Source organism: Rhinopithecus roxellana, chromosome 5, assembly GCF_007565055.1.
Source record: "Rhinopithecus roxellana isolate Shanxi Qingling chromosome 5, ASM756505v1, whole genome shotgun sequence".
NCBI lineage: Eukaryota > Metazoa > Chordata > Mammalia > Primates > Cercopithecidae > Rhinopithecus > Rhinopithecus roxellana.
In genome coordinates, this window is record NC_044553.1 from 143,713,319 (window position 1) to 143,730,287 (window position 16,969).

Genomic DNA, 16,969 nt, shown 5'->3' on the forward strand with positions numbered 1-16,969 from the left:
TCCATGAGAGCTTTGTGGCATGAGGCAAGTTATTTAACTTATTTGGGTCTCAATGTCTTCATCTGCAGGATGGAATTATAGGACATATCCTTTGTGTTTATTGGAAGGAGAATAAAAGGAAGAGTGGATATAAGACACTTTAGCACAAAAACTAAGGAAGCTCCACCTAGCATAACATGAACAAACATGCACGCAGCATTCTGGAAGGGTCTGCAGCCATGATCTGCCCTTCAGCACTGTTTCTTGCCTCCCTACTGTCCTGCCTTGATTTACTTCGGCGCTTAGAATTGTGTGCAGGAGCTCCCATCACCACTCTTTTTTGCTAGGATCACAAAAGCCTGGAGGACTTCAGAGAGCGTCAGTTTTACATCTTTCTGAAACTCTAGCTTCATTTTAAAACAATCAAAAACCAAGAGAATTCACATAAATATGTAAACTGCAAGCCCCCAGTCTGTCTGTCTACAGTGTAACGATGGGAACAGATCGATAAATCTTAAGTGTGTTGCCGCATTCCCTGGGCTCCAAGAACACAGCTCACAAATGGAAAGCTGGAAATGTTACATCTGATCCTTTTCCCCCAATATCTCACCTTACTTCTTTGAAAAGATTACATCTAATTTTGAGACATAAATAACCTGGATGGGACCTAAAATGCATTTTATAGTACAGTAGTGAAAAAATAATGAACTTAGTTCAACCCCAGTTCACCTAAGACTTACTGCCTGCCTTATGTTGAACTCATAAAGTATCATATTTATGGCATAACTATAATAGCTCCTAGAATCTGGGTGAGGGGTATGAGTACTTAAGAGGAACTCAATTCAATATGAAGGTGAAGACATAAAAATTCAATGGCATTTGCTTTGTAAATCACATTTTCGATATGTATATTTAACACTGGGAGTTTTACCTTCTTAGTAATAATTACTTCTAGTAATATTATCACGAAGCATAACTTGTTATTGATTCCCTATTTATATGTCCAGAGAAAGATGTTCTCTTCTTTCTGATATAGAAGCCTGAGGTCTCATCAAATAATAATGTATAATATCAAATTAAATTAAGGCTCTTAATAGACTATATTTTCCAGACATTTTGGCTCACACCTATAATCCCAGCACTGCGGGAGGCTGAGGCAGGAGAATCACTTAAGGCCAGGAGTTCAAGACCAACCTGGGCAATACGGTGATATTCTGTCTCTACAAAAATGAAAAATAATAACAATAAAATAAAAATGTATATTAAAAAAGTAGACTATGTATTTTTTTCACATTATAAACTCAGGCATAGTATGCCAATATTTTCTGTTTTTTCGCCTGCTGTGTAAGCACACATGTATGTCGTTTCCACGGGCTAAAGAAAGAAATATAAACACAATTAAGCAGAAATGACGAATAGTCAATCATGCGAATAACAAGAAACTTAGTATATACGTACTTTTCTTTATATAGCCATTTAATTCAGACTAAAATGCCCTCAGTAGAGGCCTTATATGATGTAGAAAAAAGTCGTGCTCTGTCCAAGATTTGTATTTCAATACCTCAACATTAAGACTATTTCAATCTCTCTTTTCATATAAGTAACACTTACGTTAAACAATAATTATGTGAAAGTTGGTGAAAACTAACATTTAAATAAAGTAGTGAATCCTCAGCTATATTTTGAAATAAATGCCCTGGTAACTCAGAAATTGTAAAGATTATAACAGCTTTGACCAGTCTATTAGTTCATTTCTTACACTGTTATAAAGAAATACCTACAACTGGGTAATTTATAAGAAAAGAGGTTTCATTGGCTCACAGTCCTGTAGGCTGTACATGGCATCTGCTTCTGGGAAGGCCTCAGGAAGCTTCCAGTTACAGCAGAAGGTGAAGGGAGAGCAGGCATATCACGCGGGAAAAGCAGGAACAAGAGTGTGAGGAGGGAAGTGCTACATATTTTTAATTGGTCAGATCTCATGAAAACTCACTCATTATTGTGAGGACAGTACCAGGTGTGATGGTCTTAACCATTTATGATAAATCTTCCCTTATGATCCAGTGACGTGACCTCTCACCAAGCCCCATCTCCAACATAGGAGATTGCATTCAACATGAGATTTGTGTGGGGACACACATCTAAACTAGATCAGTCAGTTAAATATTTTACTACCAAAACATACATTTAAAATGCATGGGAGTACTGTCATTCTTTTTATACTATTGGGTATTCCACAAGATGAGTACACGTTGAACACTAATTTAATTCAGTAAACATTAATTGATGATGTACTCTGTACCAGTCCCAAGGAATACACTAATGAATCAGTAGATACTGCACATCCAGAAAGAGAGCTATATAGCCCAAGGTGAAAATTAGCATGGTAAAATATACTTAGTTTCAAATATTCTGGGTTCCCAGAAATATTTTAAATCTTACAGAAACATGTAATAAGATAATAGTTTTATTACAGTTTTTTAATCTAGTGGATAAAATAAGACATACTGTTTAAAAAAAAATCAGCCAACAGGGCAAGATAGTATATGCAAAATGAATGTCATACTAATGAGATAAGTTCATGCTTAAATGCAGAAAATGAAATAAAAATTTGGCCCGGCATAGAAATAATATACTCCAAGATTTTTAATAAGGCCACATACTTAATACTTCACTTAAACATTTAGGGGAATATAATTTCAAAAAGTTATATGATTGCCTTTATACAAGTAGCCATATCCAGTGGGAAAATTCCTTTCTCTTGTAAAATCACATCTTTTTTTCTTTCTCCCAAATGGATTACAGGTAATTTTCAGAGTAGTTTCTAAAACTCCCTTGACAAAGTTATCAAACCAGACAAATTACATTTCCTCGATGTTTGCTATTAACAGATTGTGCAGCGATAGGATCACAGTCTCCTTATTTTCCAGACATGAAAAACATTCTTGCAAGCTGGATTAAAAATCCAGATAAAATAATAACACTAATAATATCTTCTGTATCACATTACTTTCCATGATGTTATGTTGGTTATCTAGCCTGAACGACAGCAAGCACAGATGAAATGCACTTAAAATGAGTAACACGTGTGGGATGTTTATCTCATGCAAAGTGGACCAGAAGCACTGGAGTTTATTGCTATGACTTTAATAGAGAATTCTTTACATAATGTTACATAAAGTGGCAGTGCTAGAATATACAGTAATTGGAAGAAGGATATATGGAAAAATAAACTCTCCTGATGTTATATATTAGATTGCACAGTGGTTTCAGGACATGTCTGAAGATCTTAATTCATTTGATGTGCAGGAGCAATCTTTCTCTCAGGCTTATATCTTCTCAGTGTACAAAAGACTGCACTACTGGCTCACGGTAAACAGGACCCTTGTAAAATGTTTCTTACAAAAATAAATAAGTTGAGTATCCAGATATGTAAGAATTTAATTCTCAAGATATGGCATGTTTAAGATTCACATTCTTTGGGCTTTCAGTTTGAAACAGAAAACACTCTTTATGGTTGAGACTTCTGAATATATAACCAATGAGCAGTACCTTAAGACTTTTCTTTGCCTGGTAAGCACTTGCTTTAGAATTAAGTGCAAGGCCTCAAGACCACTTGAAATATCAGTCATTCAAATTAAACATAATTTCTAGGTATTTAAAATGGCACATATATGAGGTCACAGTTCATATTTTCAGGTTATGTGATTTCTGCTACTTTCTCCATTCTAATTTGAGAGGGGTGTTTCCATGGCATCAGAGAAAGCACAAGAACACAAAAATGCCATTTCAGGTGGGTTGAAGTTTGTTCTGGCATATCAAGATTTGTTCACTCCAAGTCTTAATTTTCCTGAGTGGATAAATCTAATGCTGTTATTAAACCGGTCTAGACTGTAATCTGAATTGTAAAGAAAATAGATTCAGATTTCTTTCTCAGGGTTTAAACTTTGATTTCTATGTTTATGGCTTATAGAATCTCTCTTTTAATTTGCCGATGAATAAACCACTCAGAAGTTTCTGTTAGGGTGGCAGACAAAAGTGCAGGTGAAAAGGAGAATGCATTATTTCATATTTATATTTTGATCTGGTCCTGCACAAAACCAAGAGGCAAACACAATCTGGACTGCATCCATCACTCACCCACCAGACATCACTCAGTCTCTTTTTCTTCCCATGTCTCCCAAGGTGAAACAGCCCTTCTCACTTATGTCCTCCCTCTTTCCTCTTTAAGCCTATAGTCAGGTAATATAAACTTGACTTAGTCATTCAAGATGCATTCTGAAGACAGAGTACTTATTTTAAGCTCTTGGTTTCTGCAATTATGCTGTGTAGGCCGTAATCAAGTTGTAAAATTAATTACATTAATGTAATGCATTAGAACCAAATTAAAGAATAATTTACTTTATCTGGATAAACTGCATTTCAGATTGTATTTCCGGGTTAGGAATTTTAGAAAGAGAAAAAATTCTGAAGAATACAAAGGTGATGTACCTCACAGAGTATGTGGCATTTGTCAATATTATTATACAGACGGAGACCCCTATGTTTTTAAATCTACAGATTTTACACATCAGTGACTTGATCAAAATGTGGATTCAGTCTGGCAGTTTATCTTCAGGATAAAAGTGGCCAGCCTGATATGTTTGTAAAGGTCATGTGGTGTGTTTTAATATCCGTCATACATATGTAGAGCATGTTCTCAAGTTTACACTTGCCCTTTAACTCCCAGTACAGGAAATCTGCTGCTAGCAAAGACTTGTAAAATGTTTATGACATTTAAGTCATGCACAAGATTTCTTATTCAGGAAGAGTGAGCTATAAAATTTGCATATGGTGTCCAACGTTTAGACTCAGAGTCCCATATTTGGCCTTCTAAAATCTTGCTTATACAGTTGTTTCATCCTCTAGCCATTTGATTATATCTTGTTACCAAATAGCATATTAGTTGGATGATCATTTTCTCTGTTATTGACTAAGTAAATTATAGATTATATCAACATCCCATCTTGCTCAAGTCGACCTTGTCATTAAGTTGTACAGAGGACTTGTTACTGTGCAACATGAAAAGTCTGAACTTACATTGCTTAACACTACAAACTTAGCTTCCAGAAGAAACTATATTCAAATATTAAGGGGACAAGGTCACATAGGGTTTGTACATAAATACATCACACATGTAATTCATAAAGATGCAAATGTTGGTTCCTTGTTATCACTGGTATTTATGAATCATGTTTATATGTATTTATAACCAAATATCTATTTACTATATCAACAAATACACGAACATTCACCTAACAAAAATATTCGTCTGAAGGGTGATTTTTGAAATCTTCCAGATTTGAACAAGGATATTAGATGTTTTACAAAAGTCAATGAAACACACACACGACCTTCAGAAATGGGACCTGGGAAGGAATATCAATAATTCATTTGGAATCATAAATTGTGATAATAATAAAAGTAACACATATGTTATAGGTGCTCAAATGCAGGTAAATGAGGCAGCAAGGAAATCAGCTATGCTGTATTTTCTGAGAAAAAAATTGTCCCCTATCAATGTGGTTATGACTATGATAGAGAAGAAAAAATCAGGGGAAGCAGAGTGAAAGGGAAGAGTGAGTCACCCGAATTGGAGCCAACTGGAGGAGTGGTTCCTTGTGTAATTGCTTGGCCACCAACCAATGAATCTATCTCTCTCCCTCCCCATGTCATCTGGGCTGGCTGGGTCCACTGTTCTTGAAGGTAGAATATTGGTAACGACATTGTTCTCTCTTCAAGTCTTTAACATCAGAAAATAGAGCTTTTTTTGTTTGTTTGTTTTCAGTATCATCTGGAATAAGGTTGAAGTTTTAAGTCTTTCTGGATTTCATTTGATTATATAGAAATCATAATTAGAAGCAAATAGATTTTGACTTTCTGCTGGTAGTCATGATAATGGCAGACAGACTGGAAAGATTAAAAAGATAAAACAAGCATAAGAAGACCTTCAATTGCACTATCGATTGCACTATCCAATAGCCATGCACATATTTAAATATGCAGTACAACCACAGCAGAGAAATCATAAGGAGGTGCACAATGAATTTCCAAAGAAGTGTCTGAAATAATGCTGTGAGTTGAGGAGCAGATGCCTGAGCCTTAAAGCTTGTGGGATTCGTACAGGAGGATCAAAATAGAACTTAAAAGCTTTGGATAAGTAGAGATGTTGGAGTAGCTTAGGCACTGGAGAGAGTCTGCCAGGATCCAACCTTCCATGACCTCACTGTACCTCAATTGTTTCATCTGCATTTTGAGAAATATAATAGTGGCTACCTCAAAGGATTTAAGGAGTCAGTAGACATACAGAAATGCCAGTGGTGCTTGAAACAAATAAATACATTTTGTTATTGTAATCCAGGTTTTAGGAAAACTTATGAGTGAAGGGTATACTAGGTATTGAGGCAGAAACAAGATTCAAAATATTTTGGAAACCAAGAATAGTTTCACTAGAATTGAGATGTTGATAAAAAAGTATAAAACAATCAGTTTTCCTGGGATTGGGAGAGTCAGATATACTTGGAAAAATCTGTCAAATTCCTACGTTCCTCTCTTATCTCTCCTCCAAACACAACACGTATTTGAAACACACATTTACTTAAAAATAGCCACTTTGTTGTAATTGATGGACATGTGGGAGTGTTAATGTATTCCTCATATGCACTGGGGAAGAATAAAGAGTTGAGAAAAAAAAGTCCATGTTCAGAAAATACTCAGTAAGCACAAAGGATAGTCCTGGTGCTGTGTGCTATCATTGGCATAAAGGAAAAATACATTCATAGGAAAACACAGTTTTATTTGAGAGACATAATTATCTAATCAGTGAAAGGTTGCAGTCCAATTTTATAATTCCCTTCAAGCCAGCACGGGGTCTGCGATACAACAATCACCCAGAAAAAAATTTATTAGCTCCTCACTGGATTCAACCCCTTCATTTGAATTCCAAGCATTCATGAAGATCAAGTTGAGTAGGCTTCCCTAAATTCACTAACGTAGTGGAGGATTATGGTGGGCTAGATCTGTAAGCTCCTAACTGATCATGAGGAGTCTTATGTGCAATCAGGCTTCTAAGTTTCTATGAGTGCAACAGGAAGGATATTTGGGGAAATGTATAACTGGATATTCTACTTTTCACACTGACTTTTGCAAGAAGAAAGGGCAAGAGACATATTTCCCCACCAGAATCTGTGCAAGTATATAGGTCAGAATATGCACATACTGGCAAGGAATGCAATACAGGGTGACAGTTGCTTGGACAGCCAATTCTTCCAGATTGGATGTTTACAAAAGGGGTCTCCTTCAGTTACTAAGATTTGCTCTAACTGGAAGACTGCTCTGTTCAAAATTAGCCTGCATCTGTGTCCTTCTGGCATGTGAGTTTCAGAATGCCTCTAAGCTACGTTTGGTTTTTTTGTTTGTTTGTTTTGTTTTGTTTTTGTTTTTGTTTTAACTTTGATGCTATTGACATTTTGGGCCAGATAACTCTTTGTTGTGGAAGCTGTCCTGTGCACTGTAGGATGTTTGGCAGCATCCTGGTCTCTACTCACTAGATACCAGTAAAACTCACTTAGTTGTGACAGCCAAAAATGTCTTTAGACGTTGCCAAATGTTCTCTAGGACACAAAACAACGCCTGCATCCTCAATGCCCCCGAACCACTTCTCTGGGTTGATGAGCTTTGCACATTTACATTTCAGTGACCAAGTGAAAGTGGTTAAGCCAAAATCAGTTTCTTCAGGAGGGTATTTAGGGTAGAAGACAACAACTACAGCATGTGCCATTAATGATGCGCATCAGGTATGTTCAAGATAGTAACAAGAAGGATACATGCCTAGGTACAGTTTAGTAGGTACAGTTTAGTGTTGGAAATGGATTAATTGGGTCACTAGAAAAAGGGTAAGAGTGGGTCAAATTAGCATGTTCTTTCCTAATGAAGTTAGAACCCAAGCTTTTTGGATACAAGTGAAACTGAATCCTTGGTTGGATCTGATTCAGAAAAGTAGATAAAATACATGCACAATCTCTGCTCCAGTAAATCCCAACTTTGCCTTCCATCTAATGCTTTACCTAAAGGCCTCTGCTTTGTGCAGGTCCGTTTGCTTAATGGCCCATTGGTCAGTGGGTAGTTGCCAGCAGACTGCAAAATATGAGTTGAGTCTATCAGATTTCCTCTGTGTTGAGTATAAATTGAGAATAAGGACAAACTGAATTTGGTAGCTAGAAATTGACAGTGTGGAGCAGACAAGTATAATAGTTGAGTCAACCTAATGGTAAATTCCCAAAATGAAAAATTCTATGGACTGATCTGGTAAATGTCGTGCCCTTTCTGACTTTCCAAAGCCAAGTTGTCTGGCCTCTCCTATGTTAAAGCTGCTCGTAGCCTTACAACAATCTCTGCTACTTGCATTAAATTGAGTGTGTCTCTGTTCTTTGTAGACAAATGTGCCTATTTGATACACTAGACTTTTATCAACTTCATGGAAAATATGAGTAAGATATTGGGAAGGAAAACTCACAAACAAAACTTGTTTCTTTTATACTGTCACTGATGTCAGTATGAGCGTAAAGGTGTTACTCACTGTTATAATTACCTCCATTACTTTACAAACTGTCAGTGTTGATGGTAAAAAGACAAGTATGACATATATTTGTCAAAGGCACTTATTTAGTGGTGACTGTAAAGTTTAAGTATAGCATTAATTTTTGTATTTTTGTTGCCTTAGTAAATTGAGTTTGAAATAAATGCTAGATTATGTAAGTATACTGCGGTGAAATGTTATTGCCAAGAATTGCTTTTATTTCACTTGAAATAGTCTTCCACCATGACTTAACAAATTGAATTAGGCATAGCAATGTGAGGTAGAAACTGCGTTTTATAGGATTGCCAATACCCAAAGCCGGTGCCTAAGTGATACATTGGTGGCCACCTTGTTTCTTATGCCAAATACGTCACTGTCTTTTCCATTCTGGTTTCCCTGAACTGTTTCATGAGCTGGAATTTTAAAATATCCTTTTACATGAGTGTGTGAAGGGTGATGCATTCCTCAGGTGGTGGCTCGGATTGGAAATGTTCTCCAGTCCTGGGAAAGGCTGGGTTTAAGGAAGGTCTTTGCACATGCCAACGGGTGCCCTTTCCTCTTTGAAGGGAAAACATGCTGCGATTAGAGATTAATTTATCAGAATTGCAGTGCCTCATCCAGAGGTGACTCACCAGCTGGGACAATACAGATAGTCCTTCCGAAAAATAAATGTGGTCATATTACTATCAGTGTTTCACGTTTGAAAAACAACCAAAAAAAAAAAAAAAAAAAAAAAAAAAAAAAAAAAAAAAACTACAATGGGAAAAAAATATAAAGCTGTGCATGCCAGAGATAAAATAAAATAATCAAAAGAGGAACCCAGTGTGTTCATAGGCTTAAAGGTGACCATCTGTCTATTTTCCCTCATTTAAAGATATTAATTAATCAGGACGAATAGGCATATTTATATGATTTGGAATTTCTTTTGTGGCATATTTATATGATTTGGAATTTCTTATGTACCTTAACATAGGAAAAGTCAATGCGTTTTATAATGAGAACTGTGTAAATCACTCCCCTTTAAGAATTGTTAGGAGAGAGTTGAGAAAATACCCTCTGATGATACTTCCTTTACAATTTGTCTGCCCATTTAAGTTGACAATAAATGTTATTGAGAGAGGCCTAATATGACAGTAAGATCATATAGTATGTTATTTTTTAATGATACTATGGAATACTGCTTTGATGAAAAAATGAACAGAGATAAAAGGAACCACAGCTACCACTTATAAGTCCTTTCTTGGTACTTCTATGTAGATCGCCATAGGAGGGAAGAAAATGTCCTTAAGGCTGGGTGCGGTGGCTCACGCCTGTAATCCCAGCACTTTGGGAGGCCGAGGTGGGCAGATCGCTAGGTCAGGAGTTCAAGACCAGCCTGGGTAACATGGTGAAACCCCAACTCTACTAAAAATACAAAAATTAGCTGGGCGTGGTGGCACTCGCCTATAATCCCAGCTACTCAGGAGACTGAGGCAGGAAAATCACTTGAACTCGGGAGGCAGAGGCTGCAGTGAGCCGAGATCACGCCATTGCACTCCAGCCTGGGTAACAGAGCGAGACTCTGTCTCAAAGAAAAAAAAAAAAAGAAAATGTCCTTAAGCACTAAACCTACAATATGGATCAGAGTTCCCTAAAGTGGGTTGTATACATCCCAGGGGAATTCCTAGCTGATCACAGAGTTTGAGGAATTTAGTATTAACATTTCTACTTGTAGTTACTTGATCATATTCTTTTAACATTTTTAATTTCTATTTTTGTATACCTTATAATACATTGTAATGTGTATAATATATTGACACTAATATTTGTATAGTATTTAACTATGCAGTCATGCACCACATGATGCATATATCATATTTTTACTGTACATTTTCTATGTTTACATACACAAATACTCTCCTTTGTGTTACAATTGCCTGTAGCATCTAGTACAGTAACATGCTGTAGAGGTTTGTAGCCTAGGAAAAAATAGGCTATACCATATCGCCCAGGTGTGTAGTAGACTACACCATCTATTTGTGTAAGTACACTCTGATGTTCACACAATGATAAAATAGCTTCATGATATGATTCTCAGGATGTATTTCCACATGACTGTGTGTGTATAAAATATACATTAGCTGAGTTTTACTGAAAAGGAAGAGATAAAAATAATATTGGGAAACACTGAAATATTTTTCCTTTGTTTTTTGAGGCTCAATAGCCTTTATTTCTATGTAACTGCCTAGACATTTAATTTAGAAGAAATTTGACAACACTTAAGGAGAACTGTGTCTTTGCAGAGTGAGGTGGGTGTTTTGTTTGTTTTCATACATTCAAATGTGTGAACCAACTTTCTCCTCAATTTCAAGCCTATTGAGAGCCTGGAAGTCTTTTTCGTTTCTGTCCATGGCTTCAGACAGCAGGGGTTATTTTATTTAGACAATATTACATCATCCTCCAAATGAGATTCCCTTATATTCCTCAGTTTTCTATTGCAGAAAATAAGATATTTCTCTTATATTTTGGCTAGTATTCACATGCTACAAACTGACAAAAGCATTTCATCTTCTTTTTCACTTAACATAATTTTAGAAGAAAGCTCTTACCTCCTTTTGACAAATCTTTATGTAAATTCCCTCTGTTGTCTTAAGAGTCAAAATACTCAAGTGGTCTATACAACAGCTGCTTTCAGAACACTCATGAAGGAATCCTTGTGGACAGAAAAGCTTTATAGTCAGGCTAACCATTCGTATATGGAAACTTAATTGTTAGGTTATTAGTGGAACTCTCTGTCATCTAAGTATATGTCTTTATCTTATTAACATAGTAATGCTAGGTTGGTGCAAAGATAATTGCGGTTTTTGCCATTACTTTTAATGGCAAACACAATACAACACAATAGTTTTTGTGTGACAGTGACTTGCCCTTAACAGCCATAACTCTTTGTTGTGTTCATTGTTTTTCTCATCATGAAAGGAGAATGTACTGAACTTGTCCAGCTAAGAGGTTTCTCAAGACCACAAAGAGATACATACACAGATGATACACACTGTTGGGTCTTTTCCTGGAGGACACACAGAAGTCTGTGGACCAACCTTCCATCCCACCAGTTCATCCCATGAGATTCTTGTACTCTGATGGATAGCCCAGTGCAGCATCTGTACAATGACCCTAGACAGCATATCTTCCACCTTGATAGGCCACAAGAGTTTTGGTGCTTTTACATTAAGCAGTGTCTAATAATCTACCTTCTATCATTATTGACCATGACAATCTATTTCCACTGGAACAGAATGGCTTGGGTGTACTTAGCAGCATTTGATCTGTCTAGAGCACTATTATGAACTGAATGATGTCTCCTAAAATTTATACACTGAATCCCTAACTCCCGGTAGCTTAAAATGTAAATGTATTTAGACATAGGGTTTTGTAAGAGGTAGTAAAGGTTAAATGAGATTGCTAGAGTGAGTCCTGATCCAGTGGGTGGTATCCTTATAAGAAGAGGACATAGACAGGCATGGAGGGAAGACCACGTGAAGACACAGAGAGAAGGCGGTCATCTATAAACCAAGGGCAGGGGCCTCAAAATGACATCAACCCTGCTGACACCTTGATCACTTCCAGCCTCTTGAATTGTGAGAAAATACGTTTCTGTTATTTAAAACACCCAATCTGTGATACTTTGTTATGGAAGCCTTGGCTCACTAATTGAAGCACTTTTATTGAACAGAGTTTGAGTCAGCCACTTCAGATCATGTAAGTTGTTCCTGTGCAAAAAATAGCAGGAAAATCAACTATATGCCTTTGCTGAGAAGTAACTATTAATACTTTAATATTATATTTTAATATTTTTCCTGTTACTAAATACTGTTAGTAAAAAGCACTGCTAAAGCTGTAAATAATTCCTTCATGGGTTTTCAAATAGATAACCTGAAAATTATTCCAGTTTTATTTTTTTCCAATAATATTTCCTTTTTCTTATCATATTGTAGTGGCTAGAACTTTTACAATAATATTGAAAAATGATAATGACATCAGTCACTCTTGTTTTACTCATTACAATTTTGTTAATATTTCAATCACAGCATCTTATACATTTCTGTTGACGAAGCATTAGTGAATCATAAATTTGTAGCTTATGATTTTTTAAAAAATTTTTAGATAACTGTAGATTCAAATGCAGTTGTTAAAAATAATACAAAGATTTCTCACACCCTCCACCAAGTTTCCCCTGGGATAACATGTTGCATAACTATAGCACAATATCACAACTAATACATGGATACCATCTACCAACTTTACATGATTAGTTAAAAAAAAGGGAACACTGTAGAATGTAACAGAATAGAAACTAATAAAGATGCATTATATATAACCAGAATAAATATTTTCTGCATCAGGCATGGTGGCTCATGCCTGCATTCTCAGCACTTTGGGAGGCCGATGCGGGTGGATCACTTGAGTCCAGGAGTTCAAGACCAGCTGGGGCAACATTGCAAAAACCTGTCTCCACAAAAAAATACAAAAATTAGCTAGGCATGGTGGCATGGACCGTGTAGTCCCAGCTACTAGGGAGGCTGAGGTAGGAGGATCCCTTGAGTCTGGGAAGTCAAGGCTGCAGTGGGCCAAGATTGCCACTGCAACCTGGATGACGCAGTGAGATCCTGTCTCAAAAAAAACTTACTCTGAAATTTGATTCAGTTATATGTGTGTGTTGTATCTGCCATTAAGATACTATGCCACACTCCCCCCCATTAATTATGATGCTACCTACTTATCAGTTTGATAGAGACATTTTGCAATCATATTGAGAAATTACAGAAAAATAAGGACTGAACTAAAATGTAGCAGATTTATATATAGATACTTAGATATGTTTAAGTGATTAAACATGTTAAGCAATTTGGAGTTTTTAAAAAACTCTCATCAAAAGCTGTTGATTATTAAATCACTGTCAACCACAAGCAGGTTGTTTATAGTCTGGTACGGGGATCTGGTCTACTCACCATTTTTAGCAATGAATTTAATGAAAATTCAGAAGGAACAATATCATATTTTATTTAAATTATAACAGGCAGGCACCAAATTAATGGCTATGCTATAATTCATTAGACAAAATGAAACAGTAAAATTTAGTCTGGAATCCAGTTTCAAAATTAACCAAATATTGTCACATGGTAATGAAAGTAATGGAACTGAAATAAGATCCTCCTCTTCCAAAAAAAAAAAAAAAAAAAAAAGGATTGGGGACTTGGTGACTTTGGTGTTTTCTTTAAGTACCCGTTCCATATGGGTCTACTCCACAAAGAAAAAACGTGATCAAAATTGTCTAAGATCTAGAATTCAAATAATTTTAGTAACAGTTGTAGGAAGTTCATTTCTTTGGCCAAAAGAAGAGAGTTAAATTGTAGGTAGAATTTTATATTGCAAAGCTGGGTCTGTGAATGTGAAGAAATTCTGGAAAGGGAACTTAGGAACAAAAGAGTAAACTAATGGGAACTTTACTGAAAGAGTTATTTGTTTGCAGGCAGCATAGACAGACGGTGGTTGACTTAAGAAAACAGCATAGACTGGAAAGGTATCAAGAGCCACAAAATTTGAAGTGAAGGCTGGTGACTTTGATTTAGCAAAGGACTGGATTCTAGGGAACCTGGGGTCCAGCAGTAGAGACTGCAGGAAAAATCTAGTGTGCACACACCAATCTGATTAGCACACCAGCACCAGTGTGACTCTAAACCCCTCCAAAATGGTATATTTTATTATTTTATTTTTGTTTTACTCCTCACAAGATTTAATGTCCTGGGAGACAGAGCTGTATGGTCATGGCACATGCCTGTCTCTTGAGCAGGGAGAGGAAGCACATGTTAAACAAGACCTACTGTAACCTCTGACATGGGAGTGAAGAGCCTTGGCACACCATTGCACCAAGACTGCAGACAACAACAGAAGGGAAAAATCATTCTGTATTAGAAAAGGGTAATGGACATCAGAAGGTCAGAGAAACAGCAAACGTCCACCTAAAAAAGAAGACATTTCCAACATGTAGATGAATTTGCCAAAATTTTACTCAAATGAGTCATCAATCTTCTGTCAAAGACATTTAGTTCAATTGAACACAGAGTAGGTTGCATGTATATGCTGTGATCAAACTTACATGGTATATATCAAGGCTTCTTGTAGTGAGAGGGGGACTCTATGACTGAATGACCTCTGGGATTAGTACCAAATCAAGCTTTCATGATTAATAGAGGATAGCAATTAAACATCTAACTTGTGTAATAGTTATACTATTTTTTCTTGAAAACATATTGGAAAATAATTTGTCCTTTGAGCCTGAGATGACATTTTCACAATTGTGTTTTATGAGGACTCCAAAGATGCTGCATAATGAAACAATAAAGAACTGGAATAATTGCTTTGGAGTCGACTTAAAAGATTTCTTTGTGCTTGAGTATCTAAACCTATGATTTCCAGCACTAGCTAGCTATACAATCACACTGATATTCCAACTTTTTAAAGGATATTTTCTAAAAAGGAAAACTTAATTTATAAAAATAGAAACTTGCTTAAATAGCCTGATCAGAATATCTAAGCAAGAGGTGTTACAACTTTAAGGAAATGACTTAAAATATCTATATGATCTTCTGTTTCCTAAAATGGGAGAAGTCCACATATCTCATAGTACAGGTTTACAGAACATGTTTACTGCTTTCCATGTAATTCCAGCTGCATCTGCATGACATACTTAAGGAAAGCAAGGTTTCATCATTTCTTTCTATTAGCTGTGTGCTTGTGGATTTTGAGATGTGCATTTTACATAAATAAATCTAGGAGAAAGTGGTATCTAGAGTAGAATATATTATGCATAAATTTTCTATGACCAACATTTGGTCAAAAACAATTATTTCAGCAGAGATATATCACAAGCAAGTGTGTGTGTGTGTGTGTGTCTTCACTCCAGATAAAAAAGTGTCTAAAACATTGTTTATTATTTGTTTCTGGTTTAATAAGGCCACTGGTTGGATTTTTTGGTGGCGGGGGTGGGGGTGGGCATTAAAGTCAATAATTCCACTTCATTGCATCATGAAAACTTTGTAAACAATTCTAAACGATTAGCCCTAAGGCACCCATAGTGGATATTCTTTAATACTACAGATGGCAAAACAGCCTGTGGAAACATGTCTGGTGGGCATTCTGTGAAAGCTGTTTCTGTCAAAATGACTCCAACATGACGTGCAGGATAACTGTAGCATGGAAAGTTTCTGTGAAAACTTCTCACATTTATGTCTCCTTTTTGCTCCCTTAACTGATAATTTTATAGATTCAATAGACAATGCATATTTTTCTAGCTCAAGGGAAATGGTCAAGGATAACCTGCATTAACAATGAAATTTGATTATAATTCAAAGAACTCAAATTAGCCTTAATTTGCTTAACAGAATCTAGCAAATTCAGAGAGAAGTTTTTTTGTTTTTTGTTTCCAAAAAATCAGTTCTGAATATATAAATATATACATAATCTCTGTGCATGTAATTCTTGAAGATATTTGGCAAGTGTCACATGGGGTTAATTAAATCAACATACTTAGAAACCATGACAGTAATACTCTTTGTTCTAAAATCTAGATTTCTCTTTAATGGTTATTCACTTTTATGAGCTCAAAACAAAACCACCACCACAAGATAGGTTAATATAGATAGCTTTCAATTCTTTAAAGTGATCAATGCTCAAGAATTCTGATTCTCTGTTTTGGACATCATGGACCAATTCAATCTCATCACATATGATAAGAGGAGCTGTGGTTAATGGTGCAAGAATCCAAGTTATAGGCAGGAGCCACCCTGGATCTGCAATACATTAGCCCTGTTTTAGCACTGTCAGCTCTTTTCAACTTAGTAAAAGACACACAGAAGTAAGTACTAGGTCTTATTAATTTCTGAATCTAGAGTTCCTAGCACAATGTTTGGCACACAATCCTTGCTTAAAAGTATAATGGATCCTAGAGTTAAAGTTATTCTTAATTAAAGGCATACATTTTAAATCCAAATTATTCTCTCCTGAAAGAACCAATTCCGAGTATCGTAGAAAACCTGAAGGTATTTCCTTGTGGCTATGATGTGCTTATAAGTGGAAAATAGTTTAAAAATAGGGAATCCAGCCAGATTTAAAAGTGCTTCTGATTCTGCCCAAATAAACAGCCAGTAAGACCACACACGCTTTTCTCCCTTGTTGTAGATCTTGGCTTTAGTGTCTAAAATCAACTGTTAATAGGGTATAGTAAAATTTTATTAAGCCAATGAATGTTCATCCTAAAATAATAATTATAAAGATTTTGTATCTTTCAATCAAACTGAAGTCTCAATAAAAATATTAGATTATGTAATACTGGTTAAT